Source organism: Podarcis cretensis (assembly GCF_951804945.1).
Source record: "Podarcis cretensis genome assembly, chromosome: 3".
NCBI classification, from domain to species: Eukaryota; Metazoa; Chordata; class Lepidosauria; order Squamata; family Lacertidae; genus Podarcis; species Podarcis cretensis.
The window spans coordinates 111623913-111641090 of record NC_137172.1 but is presented as its reverse complement, the minus strand read 5'-3'; the positions used below and the strand labels follow the sequence as shown (position 1 = coordinate 111641090).

The 17178-nt window shown below is 43.4% G+C and overlaps 2 long non-coding RNA genes across 3 annotated transcripts in view; one reads left to right on the top strand and one right to left on the bottom strand.

Moving 5' to 3' along the window:
• Positions 1 to 17178, top strand: part of LOC307212657 — a 38541-nt gene that overhangs the window by 8801 nt on the left and 12562 nt on the right. Inside the window, exons 1-3 of one of the 2 annotated variants that reach the window (XR_013837057.1) lie at positions 5618 to 5921; positions 8396 to 8453; positions 10219 to 10330. This is a non-coding gene — a long non-coding RNA (uncharacterized lncRNA). Of the gene's footprint in view, positions 1 to 5617; positions 5922 to 8395; positions 8454 to 10218; positions 10744 to 17178 lie in introns of those variants that run through there. The other variant, XR_013837061.1, reaches the window with a different exon arrangement.
• LOC307212721 lies at positions 13268 to 16518 on the bottom strand. The gene is made up of 2 exons (XR_013837140.1): positions 15806 to 16518; positions 13268 to 13692 (listed from the first exon to the last, which is right to left on the bottom strand). It is a non-coding gene; the product is annotated as an uncharacterized lncRNA (long non-coding RNA).

Genomic DNA, 17178 nt, shown 5'->3' with positions numbered 1-17178 from the left:
TTACCCTCGGGGACCAGCACAGTCTGTCTCAGGCTGGCCCCGAGACTCAGAGAATGTATGAGGTCCTGAGGGGCCATGTCTCTCAGCAGTGCCAGAAAATTGCTCCCTGGCATTGCAAGGGGAGTGTGGGAAAGGGGCCTGTTTCAGTTCTGTCCTGGAAGGAGTACAGTTGCTAGATGAATTTAGTGTGGTAGCAGTTTACAAGACACATGTCATGCTCTTCTTTCTTAGTCTCTTTTGGCGTTTTTAATGGTGAATGCTAGAGCAAAGCCTCTCCAAGCCGGTGGATGGCAGGGTTCGGAGGCTTCATCGCACTTGTGTTTAATGCATTAGCTGGCAAAGCTTCAGCGCAGGGGTGGCTGGAAGGGGATACATTTGGTAAATGTCTCCTCTCCCCTGCTACCTATCTGATTTCTCTTGAACCAAATTTGCTAAGCTCCAGTCAATTTTCTAATCTCTGCTTGCTGACAGACTGCAGGCCAAGAGAAAGACAAGTTTAAAACCCTGAAAATGAAGTGCATTTTATTTATTATGCTGTCTAAGATGTTTTCAATGAAGCAGACAGAGATAGTGCCTTGCCAAATTAGTGTCATGACTTTCCAAAGGTTTTGGCTAGTTAGGAGACTTCCAGTAAAAATACACGATGGCGCTCAGACCTCTTGTGGGCGATCCACACCTCTCTTGGAGCCTCCTCTTATTATCTTGTGGTTTCTGGTGGAAGGAAAGGGAGGGAGAGCACAACCCCCTATGAATGGCTTTGGACCTCTAGTAACTGTTCTGCAAATTATATTAATAACAAATGGAGAACGAGTTTAATATGCCAAAACACTTGGTTCCTCCCCACCCCCCAGCCCCGTGCCTCTGGTCTTCCATAGCCGTGACAGCGAGAATATAAACAAACATTAGCAAGAAAGCCTGGTTTGATTAACGAGAACCAGGAATAGGAAGATAGACAAGAGCTGAAGAAGGAGAACAGGATTTCGGCAGGCATTAGAAAAGATGACCCTGCAGCTGATTCTTTGAAGACCCCAAATACCAGCAAATGCTCTTCCGGGCTCAAGAGATGCCTGCCCACTTAGACCTTGTCACTTGGCATGCAGATCATGCTCCTCACTGCTCAAACCTTTAAAAGCTGGTTTTGGTTTGCTAAGGCTTCGTAGTCCATAGGCAGCTGCTCCACTAGTTCTTTTCCAACTCCACCCGACTAATTTCCACGTGGTTCAAGTGGTTGCCCCCAGCTTGTTTCTGAACAGCAGGAAAGGGCCATAACTCAGTGACAGGCCATATGCCCAACAACAGGGGTAGTCGGTGCAGCGACTTCAAGATGTTGTTGGGTTCCAGCTCTCATCAGCCCCAGCCAACATGACCAATGGGCAGGCATGATGGGACCATCTGAAGGGCACCATCATGACTACATGACCATTCTACATGAATATGGTGCTGTTCAGCCCTGAAGCTATCTTCAGATCAAGGACCAGAGGCACCAGGGATTGCTATCTGCTCTTTTAGTTTTTGTTGTCTTGCAATATTAATCTTCATTGTCTTGCAGTATTATTGTATAGTGGTACCTCTGGTTAAGAACTTAATTCATTCCGGAGGTCCGTTCTTAACCTTAATCTGTTCTTAACCTGAGGTACTACTTTAGCTAATGGGGCCTCCCGCTGCTGCTACACCGCCAGAACATGATTTCTGTTCTCATCCTGAAGCAAAGTTCTTAACCCGAGGTACTATTTCTGGGTTAGCAGAGTCTGTAACCTGAAGCTTCTGTAACCTGAAGCGTCTGTAACCCGAGGTACCACTGTATTGCAGTATTGATCTTTAACAGAGTTATATTGTTGCATCTTTATTTGTCTTGTAAAGGTGGTCTTGGGATATTTTTTTAAAGGGCTGGGTACAAATAACTTGGCACAAGTTTACCCTGCTGTGTGATCGCTGGGGAGAGGGTAGGAGGAATAAGGTGACATGTGCCCCTCTGCCTGGTTTTACCAGTAGAGGCAACAGCTGCAACCAGGTAGGGAGAAAGCAACCCCTGGTAGCAGCAATCAGAAATACCCAAATGGGGCATTTCAGGGGCACTTGTGCAAATGTCTCATAGGTGTCCTGAGTTGAGCTTTGCAAGCCTGGAGCCAGGATAGTGAAAAATAAGAAAGGACTTACTGGGTTGCAGTGGTGAATCTGACACTCCCCTTTTCCTCTTTAGATTGCACAGCCCATGGTCTACAAGGTAGAGTTATCCACACATCAGCTCCATCAAATACAGTCAACTGAACAGGTAAACAATAGGAAGGCGACCTAAGGCTTCAGCTGATTCAAATGCATGAGCTTAGCCAGTCCTATATGATCCTATTCAACATCCTTTCTCTAGCTGAGTTAGTCCGCGGTTCAGTGCTTATTATGGTTGTACATATTGAAATATAAAGAGAAGTATGTGCATACTGTACTGAGCCATTTGTCAAACCTTCCTTTCATTCCTCCAATATGTATTGTCATCTGAAAATCAGACTTCACAAGTTAACCTGTGGTTTCAAAAATGTGAAGACGAAAGCAGTGTTGGGTGGTGTTTTTTAGTTTAATTTTTTTTAAGGAGAAAACACTACATAAAGTCAGTGTCTGTGTTGCTGGATCACTATGAAATAGACTTTTTTTTTTTTACCACCAGGAAAGTCTCTGAAATCTATTAATATTTCTGGCACCACCTTCAACAAAAAATGCCACTGGTTTCAGTTAACAGTAGGCATTTTAAATCTTATAGCAAGAATGTCAGAAAATGGCATACAGACATTATTTTCTTCTGAGAGATCCTTGAGAAAGTTGGGGGGGGGGGAGGCAGAGCCTGGTTGTGCACCACAGAACAATAATATAGCATTTTGACTTTTACAAGCAATCATACTTAACACAACCATTATAATTTACATCTCCAGATGTCACCGTCCTTTCCAGAAACTCATTGAGGGCCTCCAGCCTTGAGTGATGCCTGAAAAGAACAGGAAGATGCACAGAAAACATTTGGTCCTCCATGCCAAAATATAGTTATAGAAAGAATGACTCTTTAGGGATTCTTGGAGGCAAAGGCATAAATTAATGTTTCAGTGTGCAGGCAGGATTAGATGTATGATCTCATTGCAAGTTTTATCCTCCTATGCCAAGGCTGGGGAACTTGTGGTCATCTAGATATCATTGGACTGCAACTCCCATCATCCCTGACCTTTGGCTGTCCTAACTAGGGATGGTGGGAGTTGGAGTTCAACATCTTCCCTAGCCCTGTCCTAAATAATCAGGAAACCATGACGTCTGTCAGTGGAGATCAAATTTCAGAGATGCAACTTTTTTAAAAAATAAAAAATCTCAGGGCCAAAATATTAAGAGTACAAATTTGCATGGGTTATTTGTACTCATGGATTGGATGACCATGTTAATCATCCTTGGGGCTGGGGCTGATGGGAGTTGGAGTCCAACATCTGGAGGGTCACAGGTTCCCTCATCTCTTCCATATATGTGTGTGTGTGTGTGTGTGTGTGTGTTTTCCTGGGTAACCTATGAACAGTGGATCATGTGGTTCTTTCTCAGACTGTAGCAATCAATGAGCAGACACTTTGATGGATGCCTCCACCTACTTGTAAAGGTTACCAGCTCAGACATGGACTACAAGCAACAGCTGCTAGAAAGCCCCAACCCTTACCTGTCCTTTCAGCATTGCTGCTGACCACACCTGATCATCTTCAGTTTTGAGGCAGCCTATGAGGTTGGGCTATTGAGTATGCATCTGGATCCCTTCACTACTCCTACTGTGGATGCCTGTTTTGTTTCAAAAGTATACAGGCTATATAGGTAAAGGTAAAGGACCCCTGGACAGTTATGTCCAGTCAGAGGCGACTATGGGGTTGTGGCACTCATCTCGCTTTCAGGCCAAGGGAGCCAGCGTTTGTCTGCAGACAGATTTCCAGGTCATGTTGCCAGCATGACTAAACCACTTCTGTTGCAACAAAACACCGTGACGGAAGCCAGAGTGCACGGAAACACTGTTTACCTTCCCAACACAGCAGTACCTATTTATCTACTTGCATTGGCATGCATTCAATCTGCTAGGTTGGCAGGAGCTGGGACAGAGCAACGGGAGCTCACTCCGTTCTAGGGATTCGAACTGCCAACCTTCTGATCAGCAATCCCAAGAGGCTCAGTGGTCAGACCACAGTGCCACCCACTATATACAAAGTACAGGAAAGACATATGGCCTCTGCCCACTTACACACTATGTGAATACTCTCTCAGGACTTCCTTCTTAGCTAATTTACTATTATTCATATTTCTTCTTTTAAGACATAGCTTCCACACCTTTTAACACACAGCTTCCACACCAGGGCCGTTTCCCCTGGTCCTGACACATTTACTCAGTTGGCTCAGGTCAGACACCATGCTAAATCAGTTTGGTCTCACTCCAAATTGGAAAGTCAAGCCAAGGTCTGAAGGCTTTGACACACCCAAGCAAACCTTATTGTAGATCTGCACGTCTACTTTCATTATCTCCCATCAGGAGGAACTTTCTGGTGGTCAGAGCTGTTCGACAGTGGACAGGCTCCCTCAGAAGGTGGCAGGCTCTCCTTCATTGAAGGTTTTTAAGCAGAGGTTAGATGGCCAACTGTCATGGATGCTATAGTTGAGATTCCAGGGGATTGGACTAGATGATCCTTAGGGTCTCTGCCAACTCCACAACTCTATGATTCTATATCAACACTCTGATCTCTAGGTTTAGTGGCCTCAAGAGGTTGGACAAGAGTTGGGACTATGGTTGGTCATATGAACATACGGACAACTCTGCTGGCTCAGTTCAAAGACAAACCAATGCAGCACCCTGATTCCACAGTGGCCAATCAGATGCCCCTGGGAAACCTGCAATCAGGATATGGGTGCAATAATAATATTAAAATTTGTCATTTATACCCCATCCATCTGGCTGGGTTTCCCAGCCACTCTGGGCTGCTCCCAACAGAATATTAAAAACATGATAAAACATCAAACATTAAAAACTTGCATTCAGGTGTCTTCTAAAAGTCCCCAGCCCCTAGGCCAGGTGGAAAAGGGCCTTGCAGGGAGCAGCCTTCAGTACTCACAGCAGGGCAATGTTCTTTCCCATTTGTGAATCTCAGTGACTGCCCATCATGACCAGAAGCCATTAATAGCTTTATCCTTCATGAATCCTCTTTTAAAACCATCAAAGTTGGTGGCCATTTCTACACCTTGTGGGAGCGAATTCCATCATTTAACTATGTGCTATTTTCTAAATGAAAAAGGCCCAAACACAAGAACCTTTCTTCCTAGGGGGAAAGGCATCCAGCTATAGTTAATGTAAAACCATAGTTTTCCAGCTCATCACAAATCATAGTTTTCCAATTTAGACATCACTCACAGCCAAGCTTCCTTAACCATGACTTGGTGTAATATTTGAACTGAACAAATGGATGGGACGGCCAAGTTTAAAGAAATTGTGACCCTAGGCACCAATTAGTCAACTTGTAGCACTCTGGGCATAGTAGATCCAGCAAAAGACTTGTCCCAAGATTCTTTTCCCACTTGATGCCTCTGTGATTGTCCCATCCTTGGAACATTTGGAGGAAATTACTGGAATTATTTCCTGGTCCATTGCAAATAAATGAGCATTTGCTAAAGTCTTTCATGGCAGGCTAGTAGCTGAGCGAGAGGCTGTCGGAGGCTGTCAAGGTTATTCTCATGTGGATTAAGCAATTCCACATTCCAGGGGTTGAAGGCAGGTGATGTGTGAGGTTTCATCTAAGAGGTGAGCCATTAGGACAACTCTAATCTCTTTCTTCTTCTTTTTCTCAACGGTGGTGTCTCTTTTCTGTCTCTCCTCCACTTGCCACAGCTATCAGGGATGAACTTTGACAGAGGTAGTGATAATGTGTCAGGTACTTACAGCCAAACAGGTTGGTGAGGAAAACTCTTTTCTTGTCAAGAGTTACTTTTCTTTTCCCTGTGTAGGATTAAAGAATATATGCCAGGCCACAATTCAAGTCAAGAAAGCTTCCCAGTGTCCCTTGAGAATCCTCTTGTGGTAGCCAAAGACAGAGCAAAGCTCACATGGCCTCTTAATATTCGGCAGATGAAAATAAGAACACGTGTGTTGCGTTAAGGGACTAAACAGCTCAGAGTGTGGTAGTAAGCAAGGCTGAGAAGCAAGCTGGTTGTTTCCCAGGGGGCCTGGCATTATGCCTTCCCCACAGAGTATTTTTGAACTGGTAATCTCAATGTAAAAGTCATCGATAGATACAGCACTTAAATAATATGTATGCCACATCCACGTAGCACTTAAGGGCACAGAACAGCCAACATAGGATCCTCAAGAGGTTGCTGGACTCCAGCTCCTATCAACTGGCATGGCTAGTGACCACGGGTGATGGGAATTGTAGTTACGTCAGTTATCCCAGCTTGAGGATTAACTGTGCACATTGTAAATGTGTGGGACATTCATGACTGAGTAGAATGTTGCATCAGATCATCTTTTAACTTAAAAGTAATGATCAGGGTAGGGACATGGGTGGTGCTGTGGGTAAAACCACAGAGCCTAGGACTTGCTGATCAGAAGGTCAGCGGTTCAAATCCCCACGACGGGGTGAGCTCCCATTGCTCAGTCCCTGCTCCGGCCAACCTAGCAGTTTGAAAGTACGTCAAAGTGCAAGTAGATAAATAGGTACCGCTCCAGTGGGAAGGTAAATGGTGTTTCCGTGTGCTGCTCTGGTTCGCCAGAAGTGGCTTAGTCATGCTGGCCACATGACCCAGAAGCTGTATGCTGGCTCCCTCGGTCAATAAAGTGAGATGAGCACCGCAACCCCAGAGTCGGCCATGACTGGACCTAATGGTCAGGGGTCCCTTTACCTTTACCTAATGATCAGGGTGAATGAATGCCACAAAATAAATCTCAAATCATTTTTGACAACTGTTTGCAGATATTACACCACCATCTTTACCTGCTGATGGCTATTTTTTTTCTTTGTTACTTTTCTCCTCAAGCTGACCCAAGGCATTTTGCAGCCTGATGTGGAGCCCAGTTTATGTCTGACCCCCACCCCCACCCCCCACCCCAAGCCAGCCTTTTTGAAAGAACTGTGATGCGATTCAGAAACCACTTCCAGCATCCACCTCTTCCTTCCACCTTCACAGTGCTGCCTTGAGAAATAAAGGCCTGTGGTTTAGCTTTATAGCATCAAAACTTAGCCAATTCTGATTTGCAATATAATGTCTCCCCATGACAGCATTGCTTCCAATCCTCACTCTTAACTGGCTTTATGATATCACCAAAGAAGACAAATCAGATTGGCTATATGGCATGGTCATGAAGCCAAATCAGAGTGAGGGCAGGAAGCACCGATCCTGCTTACATTTGGCTCATAAAGACACCCAATAATCAATTGTATTTGATGTCTCAAAGCCAAATCAGAGGCATAACATCCCTTCCTGCCCTCTCTCTGGCACAGAGGAAGGTGAAATGAAGCAAATAGCATTATGAAACTCAAGTCACCCCGGTCAGGACTGCAAATAAGTGATGAAGAAGAGATAAGATGAGCAACATAGGGTTTCATTTGAAGGTTGCCACAGAAGACTGAGAGAACACCTAAGTCACGAAGTGCAACAAGAACTTTATTGTCTCTCTTAAACAAGAACAGAACAGACAGGGGACATGCCTTTCTCTATGCACATACAAATAAATCCAGTTCCACCTGGTGTCTAAACTCTATAATCCACAAAAAAAGTTAAACGTTTGTTACAGAATACTTGACTCACCCCTAGTTCTCGCTCAATATGTCATCATGGCAAAAAATAAAAATAAAAAAAATCACTGATCACAGTTATCTCCTTTGAAGAAACATGTAGCAAAATCTGGCAGAGTTTCTCAGGAATGTTTTTGGAACAGAAGCAGCAGCACATGGTGGCAATTATTAGATGATTAACAACCTTAAAGAATAGTATGCATAGATAAAGGAAGGGCATTCTTTTAATTAATAGAAGAGAGGTCTTGATGCAATGTTCCAAGTGGAGCAAAAGGACTTATGTTCACCACCCATCAGCCTACAGACTCCCCAGCCTTCTGAGAACAGTATCCCTTTCCATGTGCTCTGCACAAAGTATTTTCCGCATGTCAGAGAATCTGGAATGACTCCCAAACATGTGGGAAGATAATGTCTGATATGAACAGATTTTTTTTTTTAAATAAAAAAACAACAACATCTTGTTAACAAGCACTTGCCGGCTTTGTTGGAATCATCTTAAGGAGACTCCCTTTAGCTAATGTGATTTTTTTTTTAAAAAAAGTATTTTATTTGGCCTTGGAATGCTCATATTATATGGTGGTGTTTTTTGTTACCCCCCCCCCAATCCTCTCCAGACAAATTTCATTGTATTGTTGCTCCAGGAAATTCTGACTCATGGAATGCTCTTAAGAGGTAAGCTTCCTTTTGCAGAACATTTGAAAAACTGCCTGGTAGAATCTATAGATAACTGAAACTCTGTTGACGAAGGTGAGGATTCCCTAGGGTAATTAACAGGGGAAACAGTTAGATGTAGCTAATGACCGCTCCCCACATTAAATGGGGGGCACCCTTTGCATGGTCGCGCACAGCCCCCTGGACCCTTTTGTTGTTTAGTCGTTTAGTTCTGTCCGACTCTTCATGACCACATGGACAAGAGCACGCCAGGCATTTCTGTCTTCCACTGCCTCCTGCAGTTTGGTCAAACTCATGCTGGTAGCTTCGAGAACACTATCCAGCCATCTAGTCCTCTGTCATCCCCTTCTCCTTGTGCCCTCCATCTTTCCCAACATCAGGGTCTTTTCCAGGGAGTCTTCTCTTCTCATGAGGTGACCAAAGTATTGGAGCCTCAGCTTCAGGATCTGTCCTTCCAGTGAGCACTCAGGGCTGATTCCCTTAAGAATGGAGAGGTTTGATCTTCTTGCAGTCCATGGGACTCTCAAGAGTCTCCTCCAGCACCATAATTCAAAAGAATCAATTCTTCGGTGATCAGCCTTCTTTATGGTCCAGCTCTCACTTTCCGTACATCACTACTGGGAAAACCATAGCTTTTACTATACGGACTTTTGTTGGCAAGGTGATGTCTCTACTTTTTAAGATGCTGTCTAGGTTTGCCATTGCTTTTCTCCCAAGAAGCAGGCGTCTTTTAATTTTGTGGCTGCTGTCACCATCTGCAGTGATCATGGAGCCCAAGAAAGTAAAATCTCTTGCTGCCTCCATTTCTTCCCCTTCTATTTGCCAGGAGGTGATGGGACCAGTGGCCATGATCTTCGGTTTTTTTGATGTTGAGCTTCAAACCATATTTTGCACTCTCCTCTTTCACCCTCAATAAAAGGTTCTTTAATTCCTCCTCACTTTCTGCCATCAGGGTTGTGTCATCTGCATACCTGAGGTTGTTGTTGCGGCACCATTAGCACAGGCTTGGCTTAGCCTTCCCCAGGTGGGATACCTGGAGGTCTCCGCCTGCCTCAGCCAGCTGCCCAATCCTGCCTGGGAAGGCTTTGCCAAGGTGATCGGGCCAGGTAGGGGGAGGGCCTACCTGCCCACACAATAGGGAGAGGATCTTACCTGGGAATTGTCACGTATGAAGTGCCAACTCCATCAAAATGCTGATGCTTCTTCTTAAAGCTGATGTAGAGGAAACGCTTGCCAAGCACTTAACCACAGATTAGTAATCAAAACAGGGGCATGGATTTGTGCCTGCTCAAATTTCCATGGTCTTTCTTAACTATGGTTTGCTGTAACCGTATTTACTTGAGTCTAATGCACCATCAAATCTAATGCGCACCTCAATTTTCAGAACCTTGAAATAATAAAAAAGTATTTGCTGGTGAATGTAAATGTGCCACTGAATCTAATGTGCAACTTAATTTCTGTAATGTAATTTGGCCAAAAAATGTGAGCAGAAAGAAACATACTGGGCTTTAAAATGAATCTTGAGAGGTTTAGTTTAACTGCTTAATCTCTCTTCTGATGTATTTTATACTGTAATTGCTTTAAATTGTCACAGTTGCATCTGTGTTACGCTTTTGTTGCTTTTATGAGCGGTTCATTATGTACTGCTCTGTGATTATATATTAGTTTATGTACCCCCACCCTGGGAGAAGAAGGCAAGGTGAGAAATACTAGAATTTTTTTTTTTAAATGGTTTTATGGTTCATAGTCCTTGATTTTTATGTAGGTCACCTGGAGAACTTAGCTTATGGGGCAGCACAGAATACCACAAGGAAACAAACAAATAATAAATCACTGAGTCATCTGTTCTCTATTGCTCAAAAGAACTGGGATGAAAGGTAGATCCAATTTCCCTGCGAGTCAAAGTATGCCAGCGGAACAAGAATCAGATGTTAGTGTTTTCACTTCGAAAACTTGTCCCTGCATTTGCAACATAACAACTGCACCCTTTTTATGTCAGGTTGTCAACTCTCTTTGCATGTTTCCCTTCGACCTGTATGAAAATGTCATCAGAGCTAAACTGAGCTGTTTTTCACGCCCGCTACCCCATAAACAAGAGAAAGCAGGACAGTCATTAAATTTTATGAATGGAATCCATCTTTTCAGTGCACCAGAAGTAGCGTTCATAGTGGTGCATTTTGAAGCTTTTAAAGGCTACAACGCCACACGGACTAGAGTAGAGCTTGTCCTTGGTTATCATTGCAGCTTTCTTTTGAACTCCAAGGGGCTGATGTTCAGCAGAAAATACCTTGCTTATATAGGGAAATATGCACAGACATACCAACATGTCCTGGCGCAATCTTAGGTGCTTTTGGAGATGCTTGCTCAAACTCACCTTCTGTCCAATTATGTCTGATTCACTTTTGGTTGGGAAAGAATCCCTAGCCGGATGCTCAGACTCTCCTGTAAGACAGCCGAGAGTCTAAGAGTAGAGATGAGCATCCGTGGTCATGGACAGGATTTGGGGCTTGCCCAGGGTTGTTAACCTTCTTATCACAAGATGAAGGTATGGCAGTAATGAAGGTTTGGCAATGGATTGGATGTAGGTGAAGCCATACTTAGAGTGGATTCACTGAAATCCACGTGACTTAAGCTCCATTGACTTCAGTGGATCTAAGTCTGGAGCTCACCTTCTCTTTGGAGGAGTGGGATGCTTAGAAGATGCATAACATACCCTCAAACATTTCTCAGATGAAAACAGGGACATCTTATTCCGTTCTATTTTTCCTAGAAAAAGAGGTGCCGGAACTCACCATGAATGCCTCCCTTGTCCTCTTATAATGGCAACGGCACACAACTGAGAGGTGCCGGAACTGAGTTCCTGTGAGTTCTGGCTGGAAAAATGCCCTGTTTCTATTTTACATCAGTGTCACCCCTCCCCAGACCCTCAATATACATGCACTGCCAACAGCAGTGCACAATTCAAAGTGTTGGTGCTGACCTTTAAAGCCTTAAACAGCCTCGGCCCACTATACCTGAAGGAGCATCTCCACGCACATCATTTAGCCCGGACACTGAAGTCCAGCGCTGAGGGCCTTCTGGTGGTTCCCTCACTGAGAGAAGGGGGGTTGCAGGAAACTGGGCAGAGGAATACAGGAAAGGGATATGGCTGACTGAGCTGACCCAATGGTTGTTACCAAGAGCAGTATGTAGCAATACCGTACCGGCAAATGTCTTGGTTATATGCGGGGACTCAGATGATATATGGTAAAACTTCCACCATCCTACCTTGCGTGTCAGAAGAGGCGCCTCTACTGGATGTTTTCAAGGCCAGCAACGTAGTCTCTATGGTTGGTGGCCATGACTGCCAAAGGGCCTCCTGCCTCCACCATCACTGTAGTCTGATGTGTTGATCCGTACCAGTCGGAGGAGCTGAGGAGCACAGTGGAAACAGCTGGTGCCTCACTCTTCTCCCCATGGGTCCCGCTGCACCACTGTCCCCTCTTCCCCCTGACCCACACTTCCCCATCCCCTTTCCCTGCTTGCAGAATTTGGGACTCTGCATGATATTGGGAGAAGTCATGCTGGCTTAAGGGTTTTTGCGACAGTCCCGGCATCTGGAGTGCTCAGGAGATAGCACATCTAACTAGTTTCTTGGAACAGCTTTCATTTTGTTTAGACAGTATACTTTAAGTTTACCTGCCATGCCAGTTAATCTAGTCCTGGGTGAACTACAACAGCGGGGATATGCCTTTTTCAGACCGAGGGCCGCATTGCCTTCTGGATAACCTTCCAAGGGCCACCTGCCTGTGGTGTGAAAGGCCCCAGACAAAAGAGGTTGGAGCAACAAATGTAGGTGCCAACTTTGTGCAGCAGGCTAGTTTTGTCATACACTCACACAGGCCTTTTTAGATCAACAGTATCAAAGCAATGATTCTTCAACACCAACTTCATTGGACTGGTCATGTTGTTCCGATGCCTGATTATCGTCTTCCAAAGAAAGTACTCTATTCCCAACTTAAGAATGGAAAGCGAAACACCAGTGGACAACAAAAGAGGTTTAAAGACTCTTTCAAAGCAAATCTAAAAAAAGTTGTATAAACACCGACAACTGGGAAACACTGACCTGCAAATGCTCCAGTTAGAGAATAGCCTTTACCAGAGGTGTCATTGACTTTGAAGAAACATGAACTCAGAGTGAAAAGGAAAAATAAGCTAAGAAGAAGGCACATTTGGCAAATCCTCATCATGATCAACACCTGACTGGAAACCTTTGTCTCTACTGTGGAAGGATGTGTGGATCCAGAATTGGCCTCCACAGTCATTTACAGACACACTGCTAAGAGTGTGTTCATGGAAGACAATCTTACTCAGCCACGAATAAGAAATCTCTATCCAGGCATACAAGCAAGTGGCATTATCAATATTCAAGGATGCATTCAAGGCAGGTAAAAACACTCAAGGAAGGTGGTGTCATGAGATAGGCTGTAGGGGTTGAGGAAAGCACCCAGTGCCAGATAGAGAGGCCTGGAGGACAACATTTGATCCTGGTTCTAAGGTTTCCCATAATTGACCTAGAATACCAATGAAGCCACAGTGGTTGCTGCTGGATGCAGTTACTGGAAAATTGCATTTTCTCATATATATATATATATATATATATATATATATATATATATGAAGGCTAGGCTTTATTAATTATTTGAACAATGCAGCCTATCGTGAAGGCACCTGCTTAGAGCAAAGAAGTAGTTTTGTAGTTCTAAAATCTCCCCCCCACACACACACACATTGTTGCCAAAAAGGTAAGGATTAACAATGAATGACGAGAACAATTTTATATTAAAAAAGTAAATACAAACAGCAATTTATTTGGCAGAAAGAGCCACTTCCCATTTCTGGAGCACGTTAAACTGAAGATTATTGACCTCTGCAGCTGCTCTGGGCGCCAATGTAATATTTTATATGGCCCCATCAAACCTTTTTTTTTAATAGGTAAAAATGTTGATTGCTCACAGCTAAATACCAGGAGCTTGTGAACATGCCAACTGGAAAGCATTAGCTTTCCTCAACGGTCCCAACTGCACAGCCAGCATATGGTTTTCTTCACCAGTCAACGGAGCCTGTGGCAAAGGACAAGCAGTCAGCAGGGTTTCTGTCAGCATCTGCTGAAACAAGATGGCGGGGAACTAGGTTCTCCCTAGAGGAGTGGTCCTTCAGATTTCCAGAGCAGTGGTTTCAGCTCAGTTGCTTAGGAACACTAGAAGATAACAATAACAAAGAGTATTGTGGCATCTTCAAGACAAAGGTTGAGATCCAATGTTATGCCAGGATATGTTAGGCTCCACCCAATTTGCTCCAGAGAGACCCAGCTAGACAGAGCAGATCTTGGTGCGTGTGCGTGTGCAGGGTGCTGCAGTGGGGAGCAGAGGAAAGGGAAGTCCTGTCTGTAGGAGTAGGAAGGTCTGTTACACAAAAAGGACACCCCAACTGTATTTCACACTAACACATGTAGAATGGCATATACTTTCATGGACTAGACCAGAGTTTCCCAAACTTGGTTCTCCAGCTGTTTTTTGACTACGATTCCCATCATCCCTGACCACTGGTCCTGCTAGCTGGAGATGATGGGAGTTGTAGTCCAGCAACAGCTGGAGACCCAGGTTTGGGAAACCCTGGAGTAGACTCTGATCAAGGAGTTGCCAATGGGCACATCTGCAGACAATGAACATGTTCTGGTACAATACATATGCTATGGAACTGTCTCCCAGCTGAGATTTGACAGGCATCCTCCTTTTGACTTTCAAGTGACCCTTGGACTTTTTTGTGCTGGCAGCCCTTTGTAGCTGTGCAATTTATTTATTTTTTCAACAGATATTCAGGAATATTCTTTTTTTTTTAATTTACTTTGAATATTTTTATTAGGAATTTCAACATAACAATTTATCAAAAACATCATCCTCATTCCTTCCCCATTTTTTCCCTCCCCCCTCCCCAAAAAAGAACCCCCCCCCCCACTTCCCTCAGCTCCTTACTCTGGTTTTTCAGCACATGTTATTCTCTGCATATTATAAAATTGTAAAGATCCTTAATTTATCTATCTATATATTACCAATAAGAAGTTTGTGGATGTTTATTCAAAAGTAGCTGTGCAATTTTTGATTAGCCAGTCACCTAGATGATTATCAGTAGTTTAAAATTTAATTAAGCTATTTAAATGATATTTGATATTTTATGATACGACAGGCTTCTATTAAAAAATAAATTGATGTATTGATGTCAGATGATTGATAGATGGGAAGCCCAATCCACCTGTCAAAGTTGGCTCATGGGATGGTGAGGGAGATAAGGATCGTATCTTCCCAGAGAATCCAGTTCCCCACCTCTGAGTTAGCAATTGCACTGAGAGAACAGTTTTTCTTGTTACACAGGAAAAGACGCAAGACACACCTTTGTTTCATTCAATTGGCTCTAATTCTTAATGCTAAAAGGCAACATTTTGTTTGAAGATCCAAGCATCCCCACACTATCATTTGCATTAAGCCATATTGCTGAGAGTTGAAGCGGCAAATGGAATCACATGGCCTCTGGGTTCTTTGCCAGAATTGCTATGCTGTGATTTAAACTCTTTAGTTGAATTTAGGGTGAATTTAATTTTGGTTATTACTGTTGTCACTGGGAGTACTGCTGCATGCTTAATAGCTTTGCAATGCTGGTCTCATCTGCATCATGCCAAGCAGTGTCCTGAGTAATGGATACCACTGGAAGATTATAACAACAAAGAAATTTGCATGCCTTGTGGTCAGAATGTTGGAATACTCCAAACCTTGAAATAATATTCATCTGAATATCAGCTGAAACCATACGCTTTAACTCTTGTAACTTGTAAAGGTTTAAGTTGTGTATTCTAAGGAAGGGTGGGAAAAAATGTACAGTTCATGTTTTAATGTGAACTTACTCAGTTCAAACGTCCCTAACCAGCATGCAAGCTGAAACATAGCTCTCCTTTGAAATTCACGCTGACCTGAATTTTACGGCATCATTCTTCACAAAGAAAGTGAACAAAAATGTGGAGGATAAACATGTATATTTGTGAAAATGCAGCACAAAACTGCATTCCATTAGGGGGAAATTGCTCGGGGGGAGAGTGTTTATTATCGGCAAAATTTAATTCTAATAGGACAAACAGGGCTTAAAAATATATATATTAATTTTTAAGAATAGGAAAAATGGGGCTTTGCATAGGATGTTGGGTGTTTTGGAGTGGTGGTGAAGGTTTCAGAGAAGGTCTGTGAGAGGAAAAGTTTGAAGCATGAAGGGTATGTCACAAATTGTCCTTCAGCTGTTTTGGCCTCGGAGTACTTTATGCATACCAGCTCCCATTAGAAAATCGTCTCCTTTCCTCATATTCCCATCTCTCTCTCTCTCTCTCTCTCTCTCTCTCTCTCTCTCTCTCTCTCTCTCACACACACACACACACACACACACACACACACACGTTGTGGAAGAGCCTGGGAAAATGTAATGACTTATGACCGGGTTCACCTCAAGAGCCTGCTGTGTTGAAGGAAGCATATTCAGCAATCGCGGCAGGGGACGCCTTTATAAATATCTGGAAGAAAGCAGAGTAGGTCCGCTTATTGATTAAATCTGCCGATACCAAGGACAGTGGGGGGTAAAGGGTGGGAAGGAGTGTGACTCAGAGAGATTAATCTTCAAATTAAATACATGACCTTGTGGTATTCGTTGCCCTTTCGAGAATAGGCCGTTGTGTATGCTTAGCAGTTTATTTGCCTACGAAAGCTGGGTTCAGAGGCAGCATCTGGTTTTCAGAGGTTTCCCATTGTTTTTATTCAGTTCTCCAGCTGGGATGGTTAAGGCACTTCAAAGTCAGGCTTGGATTAGAATTCAGAACTTTTTCAGCTAGCCAAGGTTTTGATGGTCACACTGCACACTTCCTTGATGCCGTTTCACCAGATCTTCCTTATGGAATATTTTGGGTTTTGGCAACAGATTTTGACTTTAGAGCAGCTATACAGCAGAATGACCACACACATGTTGAAGCAATCGTGTCATGTCCATCTCATCTTGAAATTCTTGTACTTTCCTACTTGATCGTCTATCAGTGCAAACAGATTGTAACATAAGCCAATGAACATCACCAGGTACTTGGTGGAATAAGATAGTCCAATGAATGCAGTCATTTTAGACTGTTCATGCAGCATGACCCAAGGATACAGTAGGGAACAATAATAACTCACCTGTCTTCCCTCTTGATCCTGTTCTCTGAAGGAGTGAAGTGTTCCAATGATGCCATTGTAGTTGCTGTTTTATTTTATTTATGCTTTTCAGATTTATACATTTCACTAATTTTACAGTCATTTTATCATTTCAAAACTTGACTTCCTTCCCCCTCTTTCGGTGGTTCCTTAAATGTATTTATAATATCTTCTGCATATCCAAATCAACTTAATTTGCTCATTTATTCATAGAATCATAGAATCATAGAATCATAGAGTTGGAAGAGACCACAAGGGCCATAGAGTCCAACCCCCTGCCAAGCAAGAAACACCATCAGAGCACTCCTGACATATGGTTGTCAAGCCTCTGCTTAAAGACCTCCAAAGAAGGAGACTCCACCACACTCCTTGGCAGCAAATTCCACTGTAGAACAGCTCTTACTGTCAGGAAGTTCTTCCTAATGTTTAGGTGGAATCTTCTTTCTTGTAGTTTGGAACTATTGCTC